Genomic DNA, 26,882 nt, shown 5'->3' with positions numbered 1-26,882 from the left:
AGAAATCAAAAATATAAATTTTTTTATAGTAATACAAATTATTTTCATTGAGATTTTGCATATATGGCTAATGTAGAGGCTAAAATTAATTAGTCCTCTGACAATATTGAAAAATATACACCGAATTGTTTTGTAAAGCGAAAGAAACGTTTCTCCATAAAGATGGGCCGCCGGGAGTGGAGCAAAATTTTTGAATCTTGTGATTTTTCCATCAAGTGGGTCATCTGTTGGTGGAAAATTGAGAAGATGGTTGGTGTCAACAAACAACCCTTTTGTCGTCTTCTTTGCTTATCAAAGTTAACCTTTTATTACCCGTGTAGGATAAAAATACAGTATGTCTTTTCTTAAACTTTTCCTTCTAGTTATCTTCGTCGCCCTTATGAATTTCCTGTTTCACAAGACATGGAGAGGTTTGATAATTATTTGTATGCTAGGCCTTTATGGGAAGTTATTACCCAAAAGGTTCCTCCTTCTTTGTCTAAAGATGTGAAGCATTGGATACTTGATAGATCTAAAAAGAACAAGACCAAAGTTCAAATTAAGACCAATGTGAAGGATCGTTTGGGAGACAAGAAAGCTCCTGTTAAGGAACGCTTAGGTGAAAAGGTTGAATTCAAGACTCCCTCAATGCCTAAGAAGAAAAATACTACTAAAGGCAAAGAGAAAAGAAAAGCTGACTCTATAGAAAAAGAAAGTATGGATAAAAAATAAACATGGAGTGATGGCTTAAGGGGAAACTATCAACACCAAGATTGAATGTAGATGCTCTAAGGGATGCTTGCTAGCAAAAGTTATGGATGAAGAAGAAAATGTTGACAAGAATTGGAAGAGGGCTAAAAAAGAGAAGACAGATTAGAATATTGCTTTACTTTTAAAATTTTGGACAGTTTTAATTTTCATGTTAATTTATTTTTAAGCTTTATTTAAATTCCATCAATAATGTAATTTTTACTTTATTTCATTAATGCAATTTTAAGCTTTTTAAATTAAATCAACATTTAATCTTAATTTCTATTAAAGCAATGAGAACACTTTAATTATTTTTCTGAAAATTGTTCGAGTACGGAAGTTGAAAATTTCATAAATACACCGAAATTTTCCCAGTTTATCGCAAAGAAATTGGCGCCGCAGTTTTAAGTCTATCGCTGGACGCTACTGCTCGTCGTTAGGCGCTACATCTGGGATGCGTTGGTCTTGAATTTTTCCGTGCCGATTATTCCGAGTTAACTTGTCGATGCTGGGATGTGAGATTTGTAAAAATTAAAGTGGCCGCACCCTATAAGGGTTGCCTACATATCCTTTCCTAAGGAATTAGGCCAAACATAGCTCTCTTGAATAACCTATTCAAGTAATTATGGGTAGTACTTCTTAAATTGGTCAGATTATCATGTTCAGAAATCATTTCCATCCATATCAGTTAGTTTTGCAGCACCTCCTGATAGTCTAGTTTTGACAATATATGGTCCAAACCGTTTAGGTCTAAACTTGCCTCTTGGATCCAAAAGATTTTTCCTTAATGCCTTTAGCACCGAGTCTCCTACTTTGATGTTTCTTGTCTTGACTTTCTTGTTGAAGTGTCTAGCGATACGAGTTTGACAGCATTGAGTATGATGTAGAGCCTCTAGTCGCTTTTCATCGAGTAGAATTAGCTCTTCATATCTTGCTCTAGTCAACTCAACTTCATCTAGTTTACTTTCCAACGCGATACGTAGGGAAGGTATTTCTAGCTCTACAGGTTGCAAGGCATCCATCCCATAGACTAAGGAAAATGGCGTATTTCCTGTTGACGAACGAATTGACGTGCGATAATCCCACAGAGCAAAGTGGAGTTTGTCAGGCCAATCCTTGTAATTTCTGTCATCTTCTCAATGATAGTCTTTAAATTTATTTAGCCGCCTCAACTGCACCATTTGCCTGAGATTTGTATGGAGAAGAGTGATAATGTTGAATGCCATACTTTTGTAGCAATTCTTCACATTCTTCTTAAAAGTGAGTGCCATTATCACTTACCATTTCATGTGGGACTCCATATAGACAAATAATGTTTCTTTCGATAAACAGTGCTACATGCTTTGTAGTAAGCTTTGCATATAATGCTGCTTTAACCCCTTTAGTGAAGTAATAAATTGCTACAAAGATGTATTCATGGCCTCCTGTTCATGTTCCTAGAGGAGTAATTTTTCCAATAAGATCTCGATATTCGACACACATTCTTACCCTTCCATCCTTCTTTGGAAGTGGGACCACATTTGCGACCCATTCGGGGTATTTGGATACCCTGATAAAACCTGCAGTTTTGTGTTTTTGTACTTCTTCTTTTATTTTAAGAGCTACGTCAGGTTTCATTCGACGTAACTTTTGTTTTATAGGTTTCATTCCTGGAATTAGTGGTATTGTGTGTTGAGATATTTCTCTATTTATTCCTGGTATATCTTCATGTAATACCCCGTATTTTTAATGTATTTTATAAATTATTTATTTAATTATAAAATATATTTTGGGTCAAACTATTTTAATTATTTAATTATAAATAAAGCAAGTATTTATATTTGGGTCAATAAGTATTCAATCCAAACGTAGCCCATCTTTATTGAACCCAATCATCTTATTTTTACTTTTGGGCCACCTACTTCATCATTTAAGTCCATTATCTTTATGAAGCCCAAACCTACCCTAACCTACTCTACACTATAAATACTCTACTAATCCCCAAAATTTTACCACCCAAAAAGGTCAAATGGTCAAGGTAAGCTATTTTCTTTTTATTTTTATTCTTTCTTTCTTCTTTTCCTTTTTCCTTTTCTTATTCTTTCTTTTATTCTTGCATTTACGTGGGTTTTGGGTGACATAAACCCACCCAAATTTCAGCCACTTGCTGCCACCACCTTGCCGGCACCGACCCCAGCCGCCGTCAGCCACCTCCGGCCGCCCAGCAGCCGCCGGCGACCAGCCGACCACCACCACGGGTCACCTCCTCCTTCCCTTTTCTCTCCTCTTTTCATTCTAGCTATTTTGATGATTTTATTTATAGGTTTTGGTTTTAATTATTCAAAGTATGTTTGATTAGTATTATAATTATGTTTTGATGATTAAAGATTGTAAATTTTAAATAATAAAGTGTTTTATTTTCAGATTTCATAAAATTATAAGTTAGGGTATTAATTATTAAAGTGTTGATTTTTAGGGTTTTTATGAATAATTGATTTAGGGCTTTTATAGTAATGATGTTTTGAAATTTTGAAGATTAAAACTACTTATTCGTTTAACTTAATTCCAGATTTATTTTGAACACGCAAATTCATGTTTTAAAAATTAGATTTCCGTTCGTTAATATTAATCTCGTTTTAATCCCGATCAGGTTCTAAACTCCTCCGATTTTGATAAAAAAAAAGTAGTGTTTTTCGATTGGAAACAACGTTTTAAGAAAGACTCACTACATTTTTTAGTGATCACCACCCTCTCGTGGCCAAATTCAGCCTCTAAATATGATTTTCGGGCAGTTTTTGATTTTTAACGAAGGTTTTTTTATGCTTTAAATTTTATCTTTGAGTTTAAAAGGGGTAAGAGATAATTTAATGTTTCTATGGATAATTTAAGTATAAAGATGTATTTTGATGAAGTTTTAAAGGATTTTTGATTAGTTTAAAATGTTGGAATTTTATTTAAAGTAGTATAATTGGGATTTTAATAAAAGGGTGTGATTATCCATTAAAAAGGAGTTTAATTAGGGGTTTTTAAATAATTTTCAGATTATTATAAGTTATTTAAAGTGAGTTTAAGTTGTTGAAAATTGTGTATACAAGGGTAATTAGTATAGTATTATTGTCCCTTTATGAAGGAGACTTGGTTCGAGAATTGTTGTAGAGTAGTCGGTTATTTTAAGAGCTTATTTGAGGTACGTACGCGTACTTAGCATAATTTGGTGATGTAGAATCATGCTAGGTTTGTTTATAATTGATTATAAGTAGAATCATGCTAAGGTTTATGTATGGAATTGTGAGTTTATGGTGTTTGTGATTGAATGGTGAAGCATGAATTATTTGTGATGGTTTATGGATTGGAAAATTGTATTTTTGGCATGTTGTGGTTAAACCACATTTTTATTTATGGCATGTTAGAAGGCATGATTAATTAAACTATATGTTTAATTATGTTTTGAATATTGAAAAGAAATTTTATTATGGTTCAAATAATTTTTATTGATGCTTTAAGCATGAGGAAGGAGCTATATAAGTGTCTAGGTACACAAGGAATAAATTGTATGTTGGTGCTTATGTGCACTTAAGGTGTTTTTAACACCGAGGGATAGGATTTTTGGCGCATTATGCGTTTAAGGTGTCTTTGACACTGAGGTAGAATTAAAAAGGGTTCAACATTAAATAATATGTAGTCACTAATTATTCAAGAATTAAATTGGTATGTTTGTTTGATTGAATAATTATTGTTGATTGATTTATTATGCTTTGAGAGTCATCACCAAGTCTAATAATATGTAAATAACGTAAAGTGGAAGAGATTACGCACCAAAACTCTTGGAACGTATATACCTTGAGTATGAACAATGGGGGGGGGGGGAGGTTGTGGGGTTTTATATTTAACCATAACTTCCAATGGAGTACAGGACGTTGTATATTCCTTTTTATTATTTATTATGTGCAGGAATTCTGCCACCTTTGTGTGGTTTGTCGCTGGCACGGTTAGCTCCCGTGCCAGTTAACCTCAAATTTATTTGGGGGAGGTTAATAGGTGGAAACCTGTTCGATGCGTAATCAATGCAAAATAAATTAATTAGGGTCTAGTCATTTTGTTGTGTTGATTTGTGTGTTTGTGAACAGGTGCAATGAGGTAAGTGTGTGTTGATAGGTGAAAGCATGTTAGTGTGTGTAATTACGCTTATGTACTCAGCTTTGCTGATTGTGTGTGTTTGTGTGTTTGGCCTTGTCTTTACTTTGGCCCTACGACGACCCATTTTCTAATGGCGAGTAGTGGGGACAAGTAGAGAGGAGGTTTTCAGGTGATGAGGCATATTCATGATGGGGCACGAGTGAAGAGCGAATCATGCTAGTTTATATTAGTTACAATGTGTTTCTACTTTAATTCTTTATGCTAATATTTATATGTGAAGCTAACATCAAGTTTGGATTTGGTTTGGTTTTTTATAAGGGCCTTTAATGGTTCCAAGTTGTAGGTTGATTTTCATTTTACTTCGCTCATTTTGGTTTTAACTTTACTTTCGTTTGGTTAACTTTTCAAGTTGGTTTGTTTTGGAAAGGTTTTTAAATTTAGTCTTCCGCTGTGTATCTTTGATATTTGCCTTAACCGTTTTCACGGTGGCGGTAATGTCTTAGATATTCCTATTTAAAGTTTTATACAGGGCAAAACAGGTATTTTAAAATAAAGGAATTTCTAGGGTGTTACACTTCATATGACCAAGCGAATACATCGATAAACTCTTTTAGTAGATTAATTAAATCGGTTCTTTCATCTTTATTAAGTGTTAGTCCGCTTTTAACTTCTCTTTTAATGGTTGAATCTTTTGAGATATAAACCGTTTCAGTGTCTTCAATTACCGGTGTTCTATTTTCAAGTGTTTCCATTGCTTTAATAATTTCTTTGCCATTTTCATTGTTAGTTAAGCAATGCTCGTCATCTTGGGTTAAAGAGCGACACGAGGATTAAGCAAATGAAGACATATTATTAAACTCAGAAACCATTACATCAAATAGAGATATGTCCACTGGGACTTAAGTACTAACTATTCTAGGAGAGGGTGCTTAAACAGAAGAATTAGTGGAAGGTGATATAGCTAGAGACTTAGATCAAAGACCCTATAAGGGAAGACTCTGACTCGGACTCTAATTCGGACTCTAACGACTCTTCAAACATTGGTCCTTGTCCTGTTGTTATGGAGATCTTTCTTCCAATTGGAGTAGTCACCTTCACGGTCTTTCACCATCCTTGAACTAACCCCTCTGCTTGAGTGATAAGTTTAGAAGGATCAAAGTTATCACTTTGTAGTACCGTTTAAATGAGCAAAGAATTATCCTCAATATAGGTTGGCTCATTCTTCTCGTGCCCAAAGAGAAGTCGCATGACATTAAAGTCAAAGCATGGAGGTGCTTTATCCTTATGGATAGGACTTGAGATATCATCTAGAAAATTTCAATCCAAAACGATTTCGAACACAGGTTGTCTTATCCCATTCTTGACAAATTAAAGGGTTCAGAAAATTCATGGCATGGATAATCCTCTCCTTCTCTTATGAATTGTCCATTCAGGATGAGGGGATAATAATCCATTGGGATTGCTTTCTTTTGGGTACGAGCGTTCCTACGTGCATTGGCTTTTTCCTGGGCTGGTTTAAGGTTTTCTAGAGTAGGTTCAAAACCCAGTCCAAAAGTGTCTAATTTAGGGAGGTCGGGTAGTCCCATTTGCTTTGGTATTCCTTTCTTCTTTTTAAGAGTCATTCCAGGAAAGGGTTCCTATTTTCTAAGGATAACATTTATTGTCAGTTTAGAGTGGAGGTCGTAATGAAGAGGGCTCCTTCCATCCTCCTCGATTAAGGAGACCTCTTTGTTAAAGCCCCACAAATCTTCGTCACCTTCATCGTGCTCCACATTTATGATTTGATTCTCGATGGCTTTGATTCTCATTGGTGAAGCATCAATTCTAGGGATTCCACCAACTATAGCCTTCACTTGTTGGTGAAGGGATAAAGGGACGACCTTTAAGTCATGAAGCCAAGGGAGTCCCAACAATAGGTTGAAAGATGCTTTAATGTCTATCACTTGAAAAGTAGTAGCATGTTCTATGACTCTTGCCGTTACATTCATGGTGATGGTTACATGAGCTTGGCGGCGAGTGTTGCCATAGGCTCTTATTCTTTATGTAGATGGAGACAAGTCTTCATCCCTTATTCCTAACATTCTCGCAGTTCGAAGTGGCAAACATTAATTGCTGATCCATTATCAACAAGAGTCATTGGGACATTCATTCTCTTGCAGATTACAGTGAGATTTAAGGCTTTGTTGTGTTTGTCACCTTCTGGGGGTAGATCCTTGTCAGAAAAGGTGATTAAATTGAGAGGACTAGGAAGATCAATCATAAGAAAGTTAGTCAACCCCTTAAAAGTGGTTTCAAAATCTATTTTATTTCATCTAGAGCATCCATTACTGCTACCCTATGTTGATGGGATGTAACTAGTAGTTTCCATACATTCATCTCAACCTTAGACTTCTTTAGTTAATTGACAACATCAATGTCTTCTACGATGGGTATGGGAACTTGCTGAGTAGTAGGAATAAGTTGTTGTGTGGTAATGGGAGGTTGTATTCTCCTAGATCTTGTGAGAACGTCTATGGATGAATCTTATTCATCCCTAATATCATCCATTGGATATATTGTAGAGAATGGAGTTTTCTCCAAAACCTTGAGGTAGACGTCCTCATAATCACTGTCCTAAACTCCATTGATGGTAGCATCTTTCTCTTGTGGAATTTAGACTAACTTTTTATTATCAATCAATTTTGAATTAAATCCTTGAATTTAAAATAATGTTTGGTCCCCCTGATTGATGATATGGACAGTAGAATCTGTCTGTTCTCTTTAGCGATTCAAATGGTCTCGGTTCGAGAGGTTTAATCTTGCCACTCTCAGAGAGCATTTTGAATATATTTGCATATGTGGTCGCAATTGAAGTATAGGACTTATTGCTCCTTTTGGGTGTTTTGACTACTTGAAGAGAAAAAGGCTTCCTTTTAGTAGTGTCTATAGGTGTAACCTATTTATTGATATGTTTATTTTGTTCTAACTTTGTACGTTCAAGAACTTTTCTACACACGTCTATTGTTTTCCCCATTGTATATATGAAGAGCAAAACGTCTTCTTTAGTTGTCAGTTGTTGATTTGGGGCCTAATCACTCATGGCATCAAAAACGATTTTCTCTTCTTCTTCAATGGCATAAATTTCTTTGATTGGTTTGATTAGAGATGAGGGGTCGACACAATTTTCCTCATTAGAAATAGCTAAGGAATCAAAAAGTGGTGCACTGTTGATACTTGGCTTCTTGCTTGTAGGAGGTAATGGGAATATATTGTTATCAATCAAGTCTTGGATAGCTTCCTTTAGCTTCCGGCAATTCTCAGTATGATGACCCCTACCTTGATGGTATTTTCAGTGTGCATTGGGGTTCCAATTAGCCATTCTCCTTCCGACTAATGGATCCCCAAATGGTTCAATAGGAGTTATAAGACCTTTGCATGAAGACGGTCAAATGAGGTGTCATTACTAATACCGATAGGAGTAAAGTTTGTCCTAAATAGTTTCTTTTGTCCTTGATTATTTTCGGCGAGGACTTCATTTAGATTAAAGGTGCTAACATTATTTGAGTGGGTGGTTTTGGAAGAAGAAGGATTGTCGTTCTTCTTTCCTTTCCAGCTACTGTTTGAGTTAGTGTCAGCAAATTTTTGCTTTGCAAGGTCGTCTTCAATATTAATTCCAATGTCATAAACGGCCTTGAAAGTATTCAAATTACTTTGGTACTTGAGATCTTTGGAATACTTTTCCTAGAGATTCTTTATGAACAATCTCACATAATCTTTTTCATTAGGCACCTCGATCAACTTAGCAGAGGTTTCCCTCCACTTTTTAAAGAAAGAAGTAAAACCTTCATTCTCTTTTTGTTTAAGTATCTCAAGTTCCCTATGATCGATTTCAACTTGAATATTACATTTGTATCTATCAATGAAAGCGTTTATAATAGCGTCCAAAGTAGAGGTTTTCTCTTTGTTAAGGGAAAAGATTCACTGTTGACAAATGGTTTAAAGAGATAGAGAAAATAGTGAATGGAAGACTTTCCTATCAATCCCCTTGATATTCATTATGGTCTCGAAATCCCTTAAGTGGAAATTATAAGGATTGTCATGAGTTATTGGAGATGTCATTGGCATTGAAATTCTGTGGAAGAAGCTCCTTGTCCACTGAGACCCCTTGTGAACTAATGCCCTGGAATCTATAGTTATTGGAGAGGTGGCTCAAGCTTTCTTGGATGAGCTCCATTTGTTGTTGCTTCATAGGGTAATTGATTTAAAGAGCCATAGTCTTCATCAATTAAGTTAAGTTGGCCATGTCCTTCCTAAGTTCGTTGACTTCTTCCTGAGACGCCATTATCTTGAACAAAAAGTAGTACTTGAACAAAGGTTTTTTGCATGAGCTCCATTTGTTGTTAGCTTTTCTTTTCCGACTAATTAGTTTGTCAAAAACTAGTACTTGAAAAAAAGTTTTGTCCTTGATTAATTGCCCTGCCTTTCTTGACCAAGCGCTTTAAATTAAACCATTTATTTGTTTTAATGACTTGACTCAAATTGACTCTGACTTTATTGGTTTTTTAAAAAAAAAACAAAAAAGCAAAAATTAGGTGTATATTTTGGGAATCAAGTAAGAGTTCAAACAAGTATGGTTCAATTGGAGGATTAATATCCGACTTACCCCCCTGTAAGGAGGTGTAAGGAGGGTTTTCCCATCGTAGGGGATCCTTCCTTAGATTCCCATGGCCCTTTAAAAGCCTATGACTTTACACTTGTTAGAGTTTATTAGGATTTGAATTCCTTACTGTTTGGGGGACCTTGAATTAGAATTGATTCTATCATCAAGCTTTTTTGTAAGAAAAAAGTAGGAGTCGCCAATGAGTTTTAGGAAAACCCGTAAACCTCGTTCAGGCCTTTCTCGCATGTGGAGTTCATGGGATAATTAGCACAAATCGTAAGTTCACCCATGCCCAAATTAGTATATATAAACCAGAAATGAGTTCGGGAGCGAGGGTACTAAAATAACGTTCCCTTTAAAGGAGAATCCCTATTCTAGCCTTAGTGCGAGCTCTACTAGCTCTTCCTTTTTTATAATTTCATCACCAAACAATAAATGCAACGCGATAATTAAAATTAAGTTAGTTGATTTTATTTACAAGCATTAATCACGAATGAATTACATTGCAAAGTCGCTATTCTTTATTTTAATTTGAATTCGTGAAAGAAGAAAATGTAAACAAGATTTGCCTTGGCTTAGGTGATCAATCAATCAATTATTTATTCCATTCTAATCTTATTTAACACAAGATACTATGTGGAATCGATTAATTAAATATATTTTTAAAGTGGTCAAACAACACTATTTTGTTGATTGAAGTTCTTTTAAACAAGAAAAGTAAATGTGATTTATCTAAGTGCTCGGGAATTTACCACTTCTCTTTGCTATATCTCCATTTATAACACTTATGGTCTTCTTCTTGTTCGGGAACCTCCACCGTAGTAACAAAATATCAAAGGGGTGAGTGTTTAGGACAAGAGGGTTCAGTAGCACAAGTTCCCAAGAGTTTCTGCCAGGATTTTAGGTTAATTTCTAGGTGTTAAGCCTCGTATTAAGCCCCTATTTATATAGAATGGGTGCAATTAGGGTATTAAGCATTCCGCCGCAACAGGTGTCGCCCGCATCTGGATGTGTTGCGTGCGACATCTTTGGGCAAGTGATTTAGTTGCGCTGCTATGGGCAGTTTTATGATAAGATTCGATTTTATATTTTTACAAAACTCTGAATCATCTACGAGCGCATCTCTAGAAGTTGCGCTGGGTGTTGTGCACAATAAAATTAGTTGCGCGCGCCAGACCAGCACGACTCATTGAGATGCGTGCGGATTTTTCTGCTGCAACATTTAATATAACCTAGGCGCCTCTAAATCCGTCATTATTGGGTCTTAAGCGCGGGATTAAGCCTAATAATGATCTGGTTTAGTTAATTAGACCTTGTTTTGTATTTTTTTATGGTTAGGCTAGTCTTTTTGTTTCTTTGCGATTTAGCCAGTCATCCATAAGCATTCTTCACTTCGATCCAACACGAAGATGGTTTTATTTATCGGCATTGCACTTCCTATCGGGACAGGAGCCTAAAAGTAGATGTCTATAGGTAGCCCCCACTTTGATCGAATCTAGGATAGACGAGGATCAAAGTAGCCAAGGAAATAAATCCGAGACTAATTTTGCAAAGTTCTCAAAGAATAGAGAATCATTCAGAAATGTTAAGGATGTCGAAACGATCCTTGATTCGCTAAGTGTTTGAAATGAGTATCTATTAAGGCTAGAAAAAGTATTTTCTATGTTTTAACGCGATAAAGAATCTAGATTGATCCTTTGCATTTGTAGAACGCTTTTACAAGTAAAGGTGTTCTGGGTGATGTCATGTCATGAGAAGACATTGGTTTAAAAAGCATTAAAAGGGGATGATGTCCTCCTAATCATGTCGTCGTTGGTCTAAAGTCCCTCGATACGTCATTGAAACTTTACCCTTATTCTAACAATATTGAAAAGATGATAAAAAGAATGTTTTGGCTTTTGCAACCTTTCGACTTTTGCAGCCTTTTGGTTTTCGTAGCCTAAACATTTCAGCTTCCGTAGCTGGAATAGAGTTCTTGACAATTCTCTTGTCAAAACGCAATACTCGATGTCCACAAGACTGAAATACTTGTCTTAGGACTGGAGGCATATATCCAAATCCAGTGAGAAAAGAAGAAAATCGGCAACTCTCTCAGTAATTTTGTCCACGAGATGAGCACGTGTCTCACGACTGGGGGCATGTGACTACATAGGTGCGACATCGTCTCGTCGCTCTTAATACAGGGGGTGGACGACACCCTAACTATCTGGTAAGCTAGTAAGTGCACCAACTACCGTATTTGCTTCCAATGAAGAAGTGTATGTTCTTGAATGGTTTGGTGTGCCTGTCGACTCATGAGATAAAGCTTAAAGAAAAGTAATTCTCTACCTTTTAGTTTCGAGAGGTAGATCTCGCAAAGCTAGGGAAAAAGTAAAATTTTACGCAACACCTACGCCATACAATTTTACGCTATATGTTAACGCCTTGCATTTTTACGCTGCATGATGAAGCCTTCCTTTTTGTTGTGGACGTGAAAAAAAAAAAAAGAAAAGCCGGAAATTTATAACCTCAGTACACTAAAATGACGAACCTGTCTATTGGAGCTTTTACGTAAAGCACCACCACAGAACGTCTTAAGACACTTTTACGAAAAACGTTCAAAACGTATGCTTAGGGAAGGAAAAAAGCACGGTGTGCATGAAGAATGATAAAAAAAAAAACTACCAAAGAAGAAAACAAAAAACAAAATGCAAAGCAATTTAAAAAAGATTTTTATAATTTGTGTGCCATTACGTCTAATTACGAGCAAAAACCGTTGAAAAATAATCAATCGGATCAAAATATAGATACCAGTCATTTTAGTGACCAGTATTCTGAGTTGCGTTGGTCTGTCACGCGCAACTGTTTCAGTTGCGCGGGACATTTAAGTTAGTAAAAAGAAATCGCGGAGCGCGATTTTCATTTCGCACTTTCTTCTTCTTCCTTCGCCATTTTCGTTCCTCTCTCTTTAAGAAGCTCGGATTTTTGCAATTTTTGAAGCTACATGAAGTGAAGCTCACCCTTAATTCACATTTGCCACAATCTAATAATGTAAGTTTTTTGTTTATATTGGTTTGTTCTTGGCGGAATTTACGTGTTTTTCAAATCATTAAACCCTAATTTTCGAATTTGGGGATTTTGATTCAGACCATTACTCTTGAAATTGTTTGTTCCATGTTATTGTGCTATGTGTAAGGAGTTTTTTGCAACAAATGTCATGAAAAATGGTTAAGTCTTAAACCTTGTATGAGCATTTATTCGTTTGAGTATGTTTTTTGCAATTTTCTCCGAATTTGGTTTGTTTCTTGTTATTTTGCTTGTTCATTTTGGCTATACTTGTTGATTATGAAGTAATTATAGTATTAGAACTAATTATATCTTCATAAACATTGTTTTGAAAATTTTGAATCCAAAAATTGGCGCGAAGTGTACACTAAGCATATTTTTGCCATGTTAGAACTTCAAGATTTTTTGGTAGACGATAATTGCATTATTGGTACTATTATTCACTTAGACATAATTAATTCTTGTAGATTTTGGAACATAATCGCTTGAATGCTTTAATTGAACCTAGTATAGGATGGCTTTTTTGGATGTTAGAAGCCTCCATTTACTAAGTTTAAATGCAGGTATCGTAGCCCCCTAGCATGGGTGGCATTCGATTTTTGTGTTTTGCCCTTTCGGTAGCCGTTATGCTGCCAAAATGGGTCCAGAACTTGTATATTAGCTTAGTTTAGAAAAAAATAAACTAATAAAGAATCTTTATCCATTAGCATGGATACACCTCCATTTTTCGATGCTGAGGAGGTTCTAGGAGATCCAGTGCCTGACGAGGTGGTTCGCCCTCGAAAGAGGGTGACCTGTCCTCGTGAGAAGGTTCGGAAGCGACGCGTTGGAGCTGATCGTCGTCGCTAAGAGGATGTGTTTTGGGAGGCTCCTCCCAACTGGGACACTAGGGTCCTTTAATGGGACCTAAACCATCACATCTCGATCCGGGGTTGGCGCGGCGTTGTGAGTCCTTTGTGCCTCTATTTTTATTCTTTCTTCTTCGAAACAAGTTTTTTTTTTTACTCTTTTTTGTGCCTTTCTTTTTTAGAGTGAGCCTTGCATGCGCCTATACATCTCTTGTGACCTGCGAGGTCGTTTGAGAGTTTACTTGAGGTGGTAAATGAGATTGTGGAGCTTTCGGGGATCAGCTCCCAGCTGGCGGCTCTTCGGAATTTATCGAGTCGGCCTGCGTCATCGGCTTTCCTTTGTGAATTGGTGGAGTTTTGGTGGGATTCCACCAACATTTTTCACTTTCCATTGGGAGAGATGACAGTTACCCCTTACGATTTCTATATGATAACGAGTTTTCCTTTCGGAGGTGACCCCGTAGTTATGGAGGTCATCAAGGGGTCAGACGAGTGACTGCATGACCTCGTGGGTGACCATTTTAAGGCGGCCCTTCACATGTATGCGTAGTCTTGTCCGTACTCGGTTGTTGCCGATGAGTTGTCGGCTGATAAGGTTGATCGGCAGTGTACACCTGAGTAGCTGGATTGGATATACATTGCTCACGTTCTTTCCGTCACTATCTTGAGTGATCGGGGGGAGCGTTTCGCCATTAGGTTACTTATTTGCCTTAGTGATTTGGGGCAGGTAGGTAACTTGAGTTGGGCGGAGGTGTCGTATGCCCGTACGCTTACAGCTATGGGCAAGGCGACCTGAGTGATGGATTTCGCGGCACTTACTGAGGTGCCTCGGATCTCCCTTACGTGGTAGAGTCGTATCCTTGAGGTGCATGCTTATCCTTTTAATTTTCTTTTAATCCCCATTTTTGTTTATCCTTATTAGTTTTTTGTTTCTTTATAGGCTTGGGGATATTCGTACCTGCCCTCCTTAGCCCCTGGGATGCTCGGGGCTGCTCGTTTTCCTATCGTCCATCGACTAGTCATGATTCAGAAGAGGCAAGCCACTTCAGTTGGCAATTTTCAACAGAGGATCCTTTCAAAGACTCGTGCGTCGGTGAGTATTTCAACCACATGTGCATCTTCTCTTTTTTCGATTTTTGTTTATTTTTTGATGATTTTTCATGTGGCTGTTTTTGTGGATCGATCTTCGTCCTTAGAGTTTGATCGTCGGTGTCCATGAGGTTGTCCGGTCTGGCATGATTCGTTGCCATTTTCGGGCTCTTTATCAGGGACTTCTCTTCCTCTAAAGAACAGACGCTTGGTTTTTAGGCGAGCGTGTTCTCTGGAAGTCTTCATCCGAGGAGCCTACGGTTCCTGCGGATCCTCCGATCCGGATGTTGCGTCTGGACTTGCTGTCTACCGAGGATCGAGCTCAGGCGATCCTCGGTTATCCAGCGGAGCAGTTGGTGCTGCAGATGCATCTTACTAGGCTTTCATCGCATCCAGGCTGACTTCTTTTTCAGGTTAGTATTTTACCATACGTGTGTTTTTTTATTTATTTTTCTTTTTTTTTCGGAACCTTGACTCTCTTATTGTGTTTTCAGCGAGTCGAAGGTGGTTGGGTGCCTCCTACGGCGGAGGTCACGTATACGGATGCTTTTGGATCAGTAATTCACGAGATTCTCCCAGCACTAGAGTAGGAGGAGGACATACCGTTTATTCCTGAGACGGTTGTGTCAGTATGTTTATTTGGTATATGTATTTGTTTTATATATTTTTTCAAATACGCTTGTTTATTTACAGTCCTTGTATTTGGAACAGGTACCGCGAGAGACCATGAACGACATGGTGATCGAGGACTATACGTGCTTTTCAAGCTGCTTATCGGAGAGCCTTCGTGGCTTTATCATGCCGTGATCATCGGATGTTAGCGGTAAGTTTATTTTTTTTTCTTTTATCAAAGTTATTACACAGTTTGTGTATTAATATTTGTTTGGATTTAGCAAGATGTACATCAGCCGTCTGGGAGTCGCCGAGCATCCTGACTTCCTTTGTATTTATTTTTTTTTTGGAAACATATGTACATATTTTATTATATTATATATTTTTTTGTACATATAACATACATTTTATATATATGTCATTATATTGTTCTTTTGTTTCCATGATTTTTTTTAATAAAGCAAAAAATTTCCGTAAAAGTTTTCCCAAGGGAGGGAAAGGGTTCCCGAATTACCCCCCTCGAAAAAATAACAAAAAAGGAACAAAAAGAGGACATGAAACGAGAAGTGAAAAAGAACGGGGAAAGAAAAAGAAATAAAGAAAAAAGGAAAAAAAAAAGAAAATAAGAAAATAAAAGAAAATAAAAATAAAATAAATCATACAAAAAGCACAAGAGTTAACAAAGTTAAGTGTATGATTATTCATAAGATTTTGTCAACATTCTGTTATTATGTAGTTCAAAATACGAAAATAAATCAAATCGACATGTCGCAACAAACCAGACGCACGCAATAGGATATCTTGCGCGCGGCTATCGCGTGCGCTACTTGCGGGTGAACTTTCCTTAGAACGAAAATTGCCGAAAATTTGCCCCTCTCGGGTCTATTTAAGCGTGTGTAGGATTTTGATCATCTCGTATTCATTCGATTAATAGTGCTATAAAGAATTAAAAAGAATTAGACTCTCTATATTCTTTCCCTCTCCTTTTTTTTACAAATTAATCAATGGCAAAAACAATTTAACAATGCTTGAAGCAATGGGTCACTTCCCTTTCAACTGAGGATAGACTAGCCTTCAAAATATACCACCTTAATTCTCTATTGAGTTGTATGCAACTAGTTATCAATTTTGACTTTCTCCATATTACTATCAATCATGAGGACTCGACCCACCATCTCTTTCTTTTCAAAGGGGATGAAATTGTCCCATTACCTGGCGATTTTGAGGCTCTACTAGGCTTCCCTACAAATACTCTCCCTGTGACATATGCCCCTAACTTGTTAGATCCCAAACCTGTTTTTCAAAGATTTTTTGGTTTGAGTGACAATGAGATGGTTAACATTGGAAAAGAAGAAGGCGTGGATTTAATTTAATTTATTGAACATTTCGTTGCCCCTCGTGACAACTTGACTAAACAACGTTTTAAAATTTATGCTTTATGTTATTGTCTTATTGTCAATTGTTTATTTAGGACAGGTAAATAATACAGAGATTATTCCATGGTGTCCATAGTAGAGCAAATAGAGGGATGTTATTCACCCGCTCCTTTAGCTTTGGCGGAAACAACTCTATGCTTGAATCGCCTTAGAGGAGACCCTAACGAGAATGGTTTCATGGGAAGTCCACTCCTATTACGCGTACGTTTTTTTCATCGTAAAGCAGTGGAAGTTAGGAAGTTGCGTTGGCCTGCTCGTGTAATGTCGCAAATTAATTTTCTTTGTTTTTTTTTTTTCAGATTTGGCTCATGGAGCGCTTCCGAATTGTTGAACAGCCACAAAATTTGGAGGCTCATGGTGTAAGAACATTCCCTGGACGTCGAATTCTTTTCAAACACAAGAATGAAGAAGAATGGACGTCGCTTTTCTATCATGGGCTTCCCAACATACTCTTTGTGATTCTTAGGTGGAAACATAAGTAGTATGGTTGGGAATAGTTTTAATTGTCCCTATATTAGGCTTTTAGCCCTATCTAGTACTACTTACATCTTTCCTTGTAGGGTGATGAGACAGTAATTAATGAAACAAGTTATCCCCACTCAAGATTGTGATGCCCCTAAAGATGTGATTTTTAAACCTGAATGAATTCCTTGTTGGATGGAATATTGGTCAAGTCTCCCTAGATGGGTAGTACAAAGTCCTACTACGAGTATTGTGTTACCCTCTTTCTACTAGGCTTGGATGAATGCGGCGGACAAGGGTAAACTAAAAAGGGCTCGATCACAAAATCAAGCCGCCTCAGCTCGCAGTCCACCCAAACCTTTGATGCAATCGGCCACCACTACTCCTCCTAGTGGCCAAAAAAAAGGAGTGAGAAGAAAATCAGACTTCACATCTCCTAAGGCTGATTGAAAGGAACCAAAGAGAAAGGCTCCTCCTAAACCTGCGCAACAAGGGGTGAAGATTAAAGAACCTTAACCAAATACTCGCAAGAAGACCCCAACAATTGTTAAAGGAAAAGGAGAACAAGTTGCAAAGACCCCAATTCCTAAATCGGAGAACAACGTTTGGGAAAGAAGAGTGAAGGGGAAAGCTCTAAGGTTGTTGAAACTACTGCGATGGAAACTACTCCTTTGTATATTGTGACAATTGAGGATATAGTAAAACCTTATAGTGTTACACAATTAGTCATTAGTTTAATTTGAATAAAGTGTAATCACTACTATTTTTTTTTTAAAAAAATTATTATCTAGTTCAACAATGCCTCTTGTTTTTTTTTTAATTTTAAATGGAATAAAATGAGCTTTATTATATATATATATATATATATATATATATATATATATATATATATATATATATATATATATATATATATATATGATCGAATCATAAAGATTGCCTACGTATTCGTATTAAGAAATCAGGTCTTTGCGTAGTTCATTGCAATGTTTGTATTATGTTTTTTTTTTACTTTAACCTCTTATGTAGAAATTGGATTAAAAATTAATCAAACTTTTTTTAATAATTTAAATCAAAGCTTAATTTTTATTTTCCAAGTATATGTTATTTTCGAGAAACGCCCTCTTTTTTATCACAACTAAAAATCGCAATTTTAATCTTGTGTAAAAAATTCTTGTTTAGCAGTTCGTCATCATGTGGCGCGTGGAACAATTAAGGTTGCACGAGCTTGTCGCGCACAACTGATACCGTTGCACGTGATATCCGCGTTAGTTGCGCGCGACACCCATGCTACGAGTTTTAAATTTTTTTTTTCGCATTATTACCCCCCCCCCCAAGTGTGAAGAGTTTTTTCGTGATGTTCGAAAAAATCTGAACACTTGAATGATTTGTGTTTTGTTTTAAAATTATTCCGCCAAGTGTTATGAAGTTCACCGTGTTATTTGGTAAAGTGCGTAACACTTAGAATCTTTTAATTGAATGCCAAAAAAAAATGATTTATTTAATGAATGAACAAGTTTATCCAGATTTCATGTGTAATATTTTTTAAGTCGATCAATGTTTATTAGTTGGCGAATTTCATCACCTCCAATATCCATTAATCGGAGAGCTCCTCCTGATAGAATTTCATTTACACGGTAGGGCCCTATCCAATTAGGTTTGAATTTCCCTCTTGGATTGGTTGGTGGACCCCTAACCTCTTTTAGTACAAAGTCACCTTCTTTTATATTTCTAGGTCGTACCCTTTTATTAAAATGTCAAGCAATGCGTCGTTGGTAGACTTGTACATGATGCAAAGCTCTTAATCGTCGTTCATCGAGGATTAACAGTTCATCATACCTCACTCTTACCCATCGAGCTTCCGGTAGCTTACTTTTGAGTACAATGCATAGGGATGCTACTTCCAGTTCGACTGGTTGAACTGCGTTCATTCCAAAAACTAAGGAGTATGGAGTTATTCCTATTGATGTCCATATGGACTATCTATAACCCCATAGAGCAAAGTATAGTTTATTCGGCCAGTCTTTATAATTTTCTGTCATTTTCTTAATGATGACTGTTATGTTTTTATTTTTCGATTCTACAGCTCCATTCATTTAAGGTCTATATGGAGATGAGTGATGGTGTTTTACTTTGTAACGAGTTAAGAAGGTCTCGACTTCAGCTTTGAATTGAGATCCCTGATCACTAATTAGTTGGTGTGGAACTCCATATCTGCAACATATGTTTCTTTGGAGAAACTTTGCAACATGTTTAGAAGTGATATTCACCTAAGAAGCGGCCTTAATCCACTTAGTAAAGTAATCGATGGCTACTAATACTTACTCGTGCTCTCCTCCTCCTGTTGGAGATATTTTTCCAATTATGTCAATTCCCCAATTCGAAAAAGGCCAAGGGGAACTGCGATTATATAGTTCGGATGGTGAAGGTGTTGTAAGTTAGCGAACATGTGGCACTCTGTACATTTTTTAACGTATTGTATGCAATCATGTTCCATGGTGGACCAATAGTACCCTTATTGTGAAATTATTTTAGCAAGCATTTTACCATTCATGTGAGGTCCATAAATGCCTTTGTTAGTATTCTCCATATGGCGTGTAGATTTAGGTTGGTCTATACACAATAAGCTTTGACTATTAGGCCCCTTTTTGCATTCTTGACCATTTAATAGACCATATTGGGCCGCAAGTGTTCTTAGGGCTCGTTAGTCTTTTGATGAAGTATTTTCAGGATATGTGCTATGGGTAATATATTGGAGGATATGATCATACCAAGGATTGTCTCCTTTAATGTCATTTGATTTCCTCTATTACGTTTCAATATGATGGTTCTTCTTTTCTATCAATGCATAATGGCATCATATCTAAGTGATCTGGAATGTTGATCATTGAGGCTAATTTTGTTAGCGCATTGACAAATTGATTATCATCCCTTAGGAGGTATTTAGAATCAATATGTTCAAAATGCTCGATGAGTTGCTCTAGGTGTGCTTGGTATAATATCATTGCGGAGTTCTTTATTTTCCATTTTTTTAGCATATGATTTATAATCAAACTAGAATCTTCATATACCTCTAATTTTTGCAACCTATTTTAGTTTTTGCTTCTAATCCAATAATGCATGCTCCACATTCCGTGGAATTATTAGTAACCTCAAAGTCTAGTTTGACAGAGTTTGGAGTATGTGCTCCCTCTGGACTACGTCATATCCTTTTTTATTGGATGCACTATTGAAGTACATTACCCATTTGTCATCTTGCGTTATGAGAATCTCTTCATCCGGAAAATGAGTAGTTTATGCATGACTTGTTTGAATAGGATGTTGGGCCAGAAAATCGGAAATCACTTTTCCATTTATTGATTTTTCAGGAATATATTTTAGTTCAAATTCGGCCAACATCACCAACCACATGGATATTCTTCCTTATATAGGTGGTTGTTCAAACAACTACTTTATTGGATTTTGTTGAGAAATCACATGAGTAGTGTGTGGTAGCATGTAATGTCGTAGTTTTTTAGTTTCCCGCACTAATGCTAAACATGTTTTTTCCAAGGTGCTATATTTTATTTCATATTTAATGAATTTTTTACTTATGTAGTATACTGCACGCTCGACTTTTTCTACCTCTTGTGCAAGCATCCGTGATATATAGCATAAGAGGTAGTTTGGGTATTGGTGGTGCTAAAATTGGTGGATTTTGAGATAATCTTTGATTTTCTCAAAGGCCCTTTAGCATTGATTGTCCCATTCATGTTTTTCTCCTTTTTTCAAATTTTTAAATATTGGCTCACAAGTAATAGCCAATTTATTGATAAACCGACTAATGTTTTGTAGTTTGCCAAGAAACCCCCTAATTTCTTTTTCTGTTTGAGGGGGAAGCATATCAGCGATTGCCTTTATTTTAAAGGGATCGATCTCAATACCACGTGTCCTTACTACGTATCCAAGTATCTTACAAGAAGTTACTCCGAAGGCACATTTTTGTGGATTCAATCGCATTTTATATTCTTTTATGCAAGTGAAAAATTTGCGTAAAGATTTTATGTGTATCATCCATATACACTTCTATTTCTTTATGCATCATATCATGCAACAGAGTCGTAGCCATTCTTTGGTACGTAGCTCCTGCATTTTTAAGACCAAATGGCATGACTTTGTAGCAATATGTACCCCAAGGGGTGATGAAGCATGTCTTTTCTTCATCTTCTTTTGCCATTAGGTTTTGGTTGTAACCTGCGTTTCCATCCATAAAGTATAACATTTCATGTTTAACCATGTTATCTACCAATATATCAATATGAGGTAGAGGAAAGTCGTCTTTAGGGCCATCCTTGTTATGGTCCCTAATGTCGACACACACGCAAAGTCGTCCATCCTTTTTAGGGACTGGGACGATGTTCGCTACCCATTCAGGGTAATTACATATGCGAATGAAACCTGCATCTAATTGCTTTTATAACTCTTCTTTTATTTTTAAAGCGACATCAGGTTTCATTTGTCAAAGTTTTTGTTTTACTGGTTTAGAGGTAGGGTTCAAGGGAATGGTATGTTCCTCAATTTCCCTATCTATTCCAAGCATGTCCTTGTATGACCAAGAAAACACTTCTTCGAATTCTTTGAGCGTCGATATAAGAGTCGATCGCTCTTCCGGATTTAAAGTTAAGCCAATTTCGACTTCCCTTTTGTTTTCATTAGTTCCTATATTGACTGTTTTAGTTTCTTTAATTATAGGGTTCTTTTGTTCTCGTTCATACATTAGTTCAACCAATTTATTAATATTATCATCTTCATTAGATTGATTGTTATAGCATTCAAAAGATTCAAGAGAAGGCATATACTCGGAAATAGAGCTCGTATTATTAAATTCAAAGAGAGTACATCAAGTGAAGAATCCTTTTTGGGATCTTCGTCCTTAGAACTAGAAATTAAGATTCAGTAATGGCCACAAGGCTCAAATTTTCAGCTTCCTTAAAGTCTAAGCTAAACTCGTCATCGGATTCTTCAAACATCTTCCCTTCGCCTGTGACTATTTTCAGCTTGTCACCTTTATGATTGGTCCAGTTGAAAGATTTCCTCCATCCATGCTCGAAGGTTTCATTAGAAGGGGTGATCAATGAGGTTGGGTCAAAAGCTTCATCTTGGATGGCAATTTGATTAGTCATGGTAGCAGCATGGTTTTGCTCTGGTTCAAATAGCAAGTTGAATGCTTGCCTGTCATACCACCCTTGAGTTAGGTGTTTTGATTCAACGATTTTGAGATCGTCATTCAAGAAGTAGCAATCATGAAATATCTCAAATCTAGGCTTCTTGATAACTCCCATAACTAATAATTCTGGGAAAGTCATTGCAAGGGCAATCTTCTCCCTCCCTAATGAATTGTCCATTAATGGTTTGTTGGTTAGATGGGAGCGAAGTGATTTTCCCTTTTTTATTGTTGTCTTTACGTGCTTTGTTTAGAGCATCGTGAGACTCTACTTCTTCCTTGGTTGGTTTGTATCCTAATCCAAAAGAGAAACTTTTCTTTGGGATGCAAAGTAAAAGAGATTCCTTCATTTCTATTCCTAAAGGCATCCCAGGAAAGTAACTACTCTTAAACAAGATGTTGTTTACTATTCGGGTGGAATATGGATCAAGCTTGAATGGTTCTTCAAGGCTTTCTTCCATTTCAATTGTGAAGATTGGCTCGGCGGCAAATCCCCACATGTCCTCTTCATCATTATCATAGCTTATTTCTAGAAGCAATTGGTCATTTATGGCTATTTTGAGAGGAGAAGCATGTATATTCATAGGAAACCATTGATAGTTCAACCTAATCATTTTATGAAGTGAGGATGGTATTGCACAAAGCTCATGTATCCAAGGACGTCCAAGTAAAAGGTTAAATGTGGGTTTAATGTCCATGACGTGGAATTCAACCATCTTTTAAATTGGGCCTGTGGTAATTGGTAGCTTAACAATTCCACAAACTGATCTCCTCGAGTTGTCATAGGCCCTAATGCTTTGTGTTGTTTATTGAAAATCTTTTTCTAGATTAAGGCCTAGATATTTTTCTGTTCGTAATGGGCACACATTTACAGCCGACCCATTGTGTACTAAAGTGAGAGGGATATTGTTCCCGGCCTTTGCACCCCACAGTTAAGTATAATGCATTGTTGTGGATAGTGTTTTTTTAAGGAAAATCATCATTAGTTAAAATGATTGATATGTCGGATTTCTCGCTAGTAAGCAAGCTAACGAGATCCTTGGGGGTTGTGTTTGTACTTACAGACAATGCCGTCAAAGCATTCATAAGAGAATTACTATGTTCTTTAGAAGTACTTAGGATTTCCTAAATGCTAACATTCGCCTTAAATTGGCAAAGTTGTTTGACCAATGGATCTTCTACCTCAAGTGGAGGTGGTATTGGGTTTTGTACTTGACCTTGAGTTTAATTTTGTGTGGTCGAAGATCCATTTGGTGGTGCTTGGTAAACTCGCCCAGAACGAGTTAGATGATCTATCTCATTTGGGTTAGTTGTAGGACTTGTGAACCAACTTTCTTCTAGAGGCTTTGAACGTGCCTCCATTTCAAGATGTTCTATGAGTTGTTCTTGATGCCATTGTTCATCCAAGGAGATATTTGATAAGTCTTGTGACTTCCCCAAGAAATGATCCCAATCAAGCGCTCCACTTATCTAATTTTGAAGACAAGATGGAGGTGGGACGGCGGCATACTTAGAGACATATAAGTCTTGGAAGTCGTCGTCCCATAACCCACACACTTCATTAGTTTCCCCTATGAGTGTTGTGGTTAGAGGTTTCCCTATAGGTGTGATATAGTCCAAAGGATTGAACGTATCACTTCCCATATGGTCCTCATCAATGTGAAATGCCCCTTATGGGGATACATTGTTATTAGGTTTAGGCGTGGGAATTGTCCCACCGTCTACTAGATCTTGTACTTTGTGTTTTAGGACATAGCAACGTTCGGTATCATTCCCAACGCCCCTATGTTAAGCACAATAAGCACTATCATCCCATTGAGCGTACCTTCTTTCTGGTGGAGTGGGTGGTGTTGGCCCTGTTGGTGTAAGTAGACTTTTTTCGCTCAATTTTTCTAATAATTCTTTGTAGCTCACAAGAAATGGTGTACATTTTCTTTCTTTTGTCCATCTTCTTTGAGGATCATTACTGTTATTATATTGCGTGGAGGTCGCAAATACAACAATAGAGGATGAAGTATTATCATTCCCCTGTTTGTAATTATTCCTAGGTTGATGATGATAAGGTTTGTTTTCTTTTTCTTTAGCAAGATCATCTTCAATCCTAGTAGCCACTGAATAGACCTTTTGAAAAGTGTCTAAACCAAGGTAACATAGTTGCTTGTTGTACTTTTCATGACAGTTATCAACGAATTTTTGTACTAACTCGAGTTCAAGTGGCCTTTAGGCAAGGTTAACCGCCTTTTCTAGCCATCTACCATAGAAAGAAAGTAAACCTTCATCGTCGCCTTGCTTAAGCATTTCAAGTTCACGTAGAGTCGATTTGAACTCTATGTTACTCTAATAATATTGGGTAATGGAAGTCGAAACTACATCTTCCCATGTTGTTTTAAATTTTGGATCTAGCCCATAGTACCACTCTCTCGTGGTTGGTTCTAGGGATAAAGAGAAAGTAAAATCATACAACTTAGGATCAACTCCGATTCCTTGAATGCCATTGTGTCAGTAAAACACATTAAGTGGTTTTGTGGATTATTGGACACCTTAAATATTGGAAAGTCCGTAGCTACGGACTTCTCCGGTAAAGCAAGTCCTACGGGAGGAGAAAACTTTTCTACGTCGAAGTACTTGTTACCCATTGTAGAACGAAGAACAAGCTTCTCCAAAGACTTTTCTTTGACGAATAATTGTTCCATCTTTTGTTGCAAGGCTAGAGACTCGACATTTTTCTTTACAGCCTTTTGAAGTTTCTTAATTCTTCTTTTCTCGGCCTCTTGAGCCTTTTCTTCTCTCAAGTGAGCAATCTCTTCTTGGAGTTGCTCAATGGATGACATTGTTGTTGGACTAGGACTAGTTGTCGAGGGAAGGTTGTTTTCAAGGGGTGGATTGTTTGATGGTAAACGTAGAATGCGAGCGCACGAGAGTCTTCGTTCCGAAGATTGAAAACCGACCCTAAAAGAAGTACGAAAGGATAAGTAAATCGATACGCTTGTTTTAGAAAAAAGAATGCAAGATATATTCGAACGGATAACATCACCTTTAAAAAATTCTTCAATGAAGATATCGTTTGAACAAGCCAATTTGTTATTTTTTTAAATCAAAATGGCTCATAACAGTAGGCGCGCGCAAATGACTAGGTTTCGCGCGGCGGACGCGCGCATTCGAATCACTTACGCTGGCTGGGGTCGCGCAACTCATTGAGTTGCGCGCGCCACCTGCTCGTAATTTTTTTTAATTCGAGCATTTTTTTTATTTGACATCATTTTTTTCGATTTTTTTTATTTACCCTTCAAATATGACTCAAAATTACGAAGAGACAACTTCGTAATTGGGAACCTAAACCAAAATAAAGAAAAAGTAAGAAAGCTATCCTAACACGTCGCATATAGTCACGTATTCTTATAAGCATACCATAAGCCAAGATACACATAATTCCTTTCTTAAGTAAAAGTTTGGGTGTCCAAGGGTACCATATCTTAAGAAATGATGCATAAATCTATTACTCAAAGTGTTGACTCATGACATCGCTCTCTCAACATTTTGTTGATGATATGGGTGGGATGATTGTTATTGATTTCAGGATAGAAGCCTAGTGTTGGCAATCCCTAGTCCATGAGCCAATCCCCAAAGGTTAAAGTGTGCTACGATTATAAATGATGCAATGTTGCATGTTTGGTTTTTACTTTTGTGCAAAAGGAAGATATTATGTGTTCAAGTGTTGCTCTCTAACTAGAGATTATCCAATTTAATTCCCGTTACAACCCATAGGCAACCTAGTGTTGGAAACCTTGTACCATAACTAAGAACTAATCTTGTAACCTCTAAGTCCCTAGTGGAGTAGCCACTGTAAGGAGGGTGCTCCCATTGTAGGGGTGATGCGTGCCATTTATGGCACTCTTAGGCTAGGTTTTCTTCATATTTTTATGCTCGTCTTTAGTCTTTTATGTCGTGTTTTTAGGGAATAATGCTTGATTTTCGTGTTTGTGTGTTAGTTTATAGAAATGCGTATTTTAATGATTTTCTTATTATTTTATTCATTTCTCGGCTATTTCTCTTACTTCTTCGCTTCTTTGACTTGTTTTGTAGGTGTGTTGAGTTTCCCGGGATTTATTCATCAAGGAGGATGCTCAAGCGCATTCAAGGAAGTCAACGGAGCCAAGTTCGGGAAGCGAAGCATGTAAGTCAACCCAAACCAAGCTGCCACGCGTGCACACCTGAGCAGCAACGCTTGCAACAGCTAAGCCGCGCACCCAGCAACGCAGCAGCACAACCGCGGGTTAGCCGTAGGCTTGGGCCCTGCTGAAGCTTGCACGGGTTGCTGTAACCCATAACCACTAATTCCAAGCGGGAATTCACCGCGGGCTGGCCGCAGGCACCACGCGGGCGCGGGCTTTGGTCGCAGGCGCAGCTTCCCTCGTGCTCTATTCTCCTCCGCGGGCGCGACTTTCTGGGTTTTATTCGCGTTTTAGTTTCTTTTCTCCGTTTGTTTATATATTGTACGGCTTTCATTATTCTTCACGGATGAAATTATTTAGATTGAATAGTTTCTCTCTCCTCTAAGGAGGATTATGTTAGTTTAGGAGTCTCTCTCTCTAGATTTGGAGTAGTTGTAGAGAGAGAAAGTGAGGGTTTTCCATGGTGATTGACAGATAGAAGATACAAGGGTGACAATTGTGTTGAAGATCTTCTCTATTATCAATGATCAT

The sequence above is a fragment of the Chenopodium album genome, chromosome 3, assembly GCF_948465745.1.
Source record: "Chenopodium album chromosome 3, dcCheAlbu1.1, whole genome shotgun sequence".
Taxonomy (NCBI): domain Eukaryota; kingdom Viridiplantae; phylum Streptophyta; class Magnoliopsida; order Caryophyllales; family Amaranthaceae; genus Chenopodium; species Chenopodium album.
Note: the sequence above shows the minus strand (reverse complement) of the source record.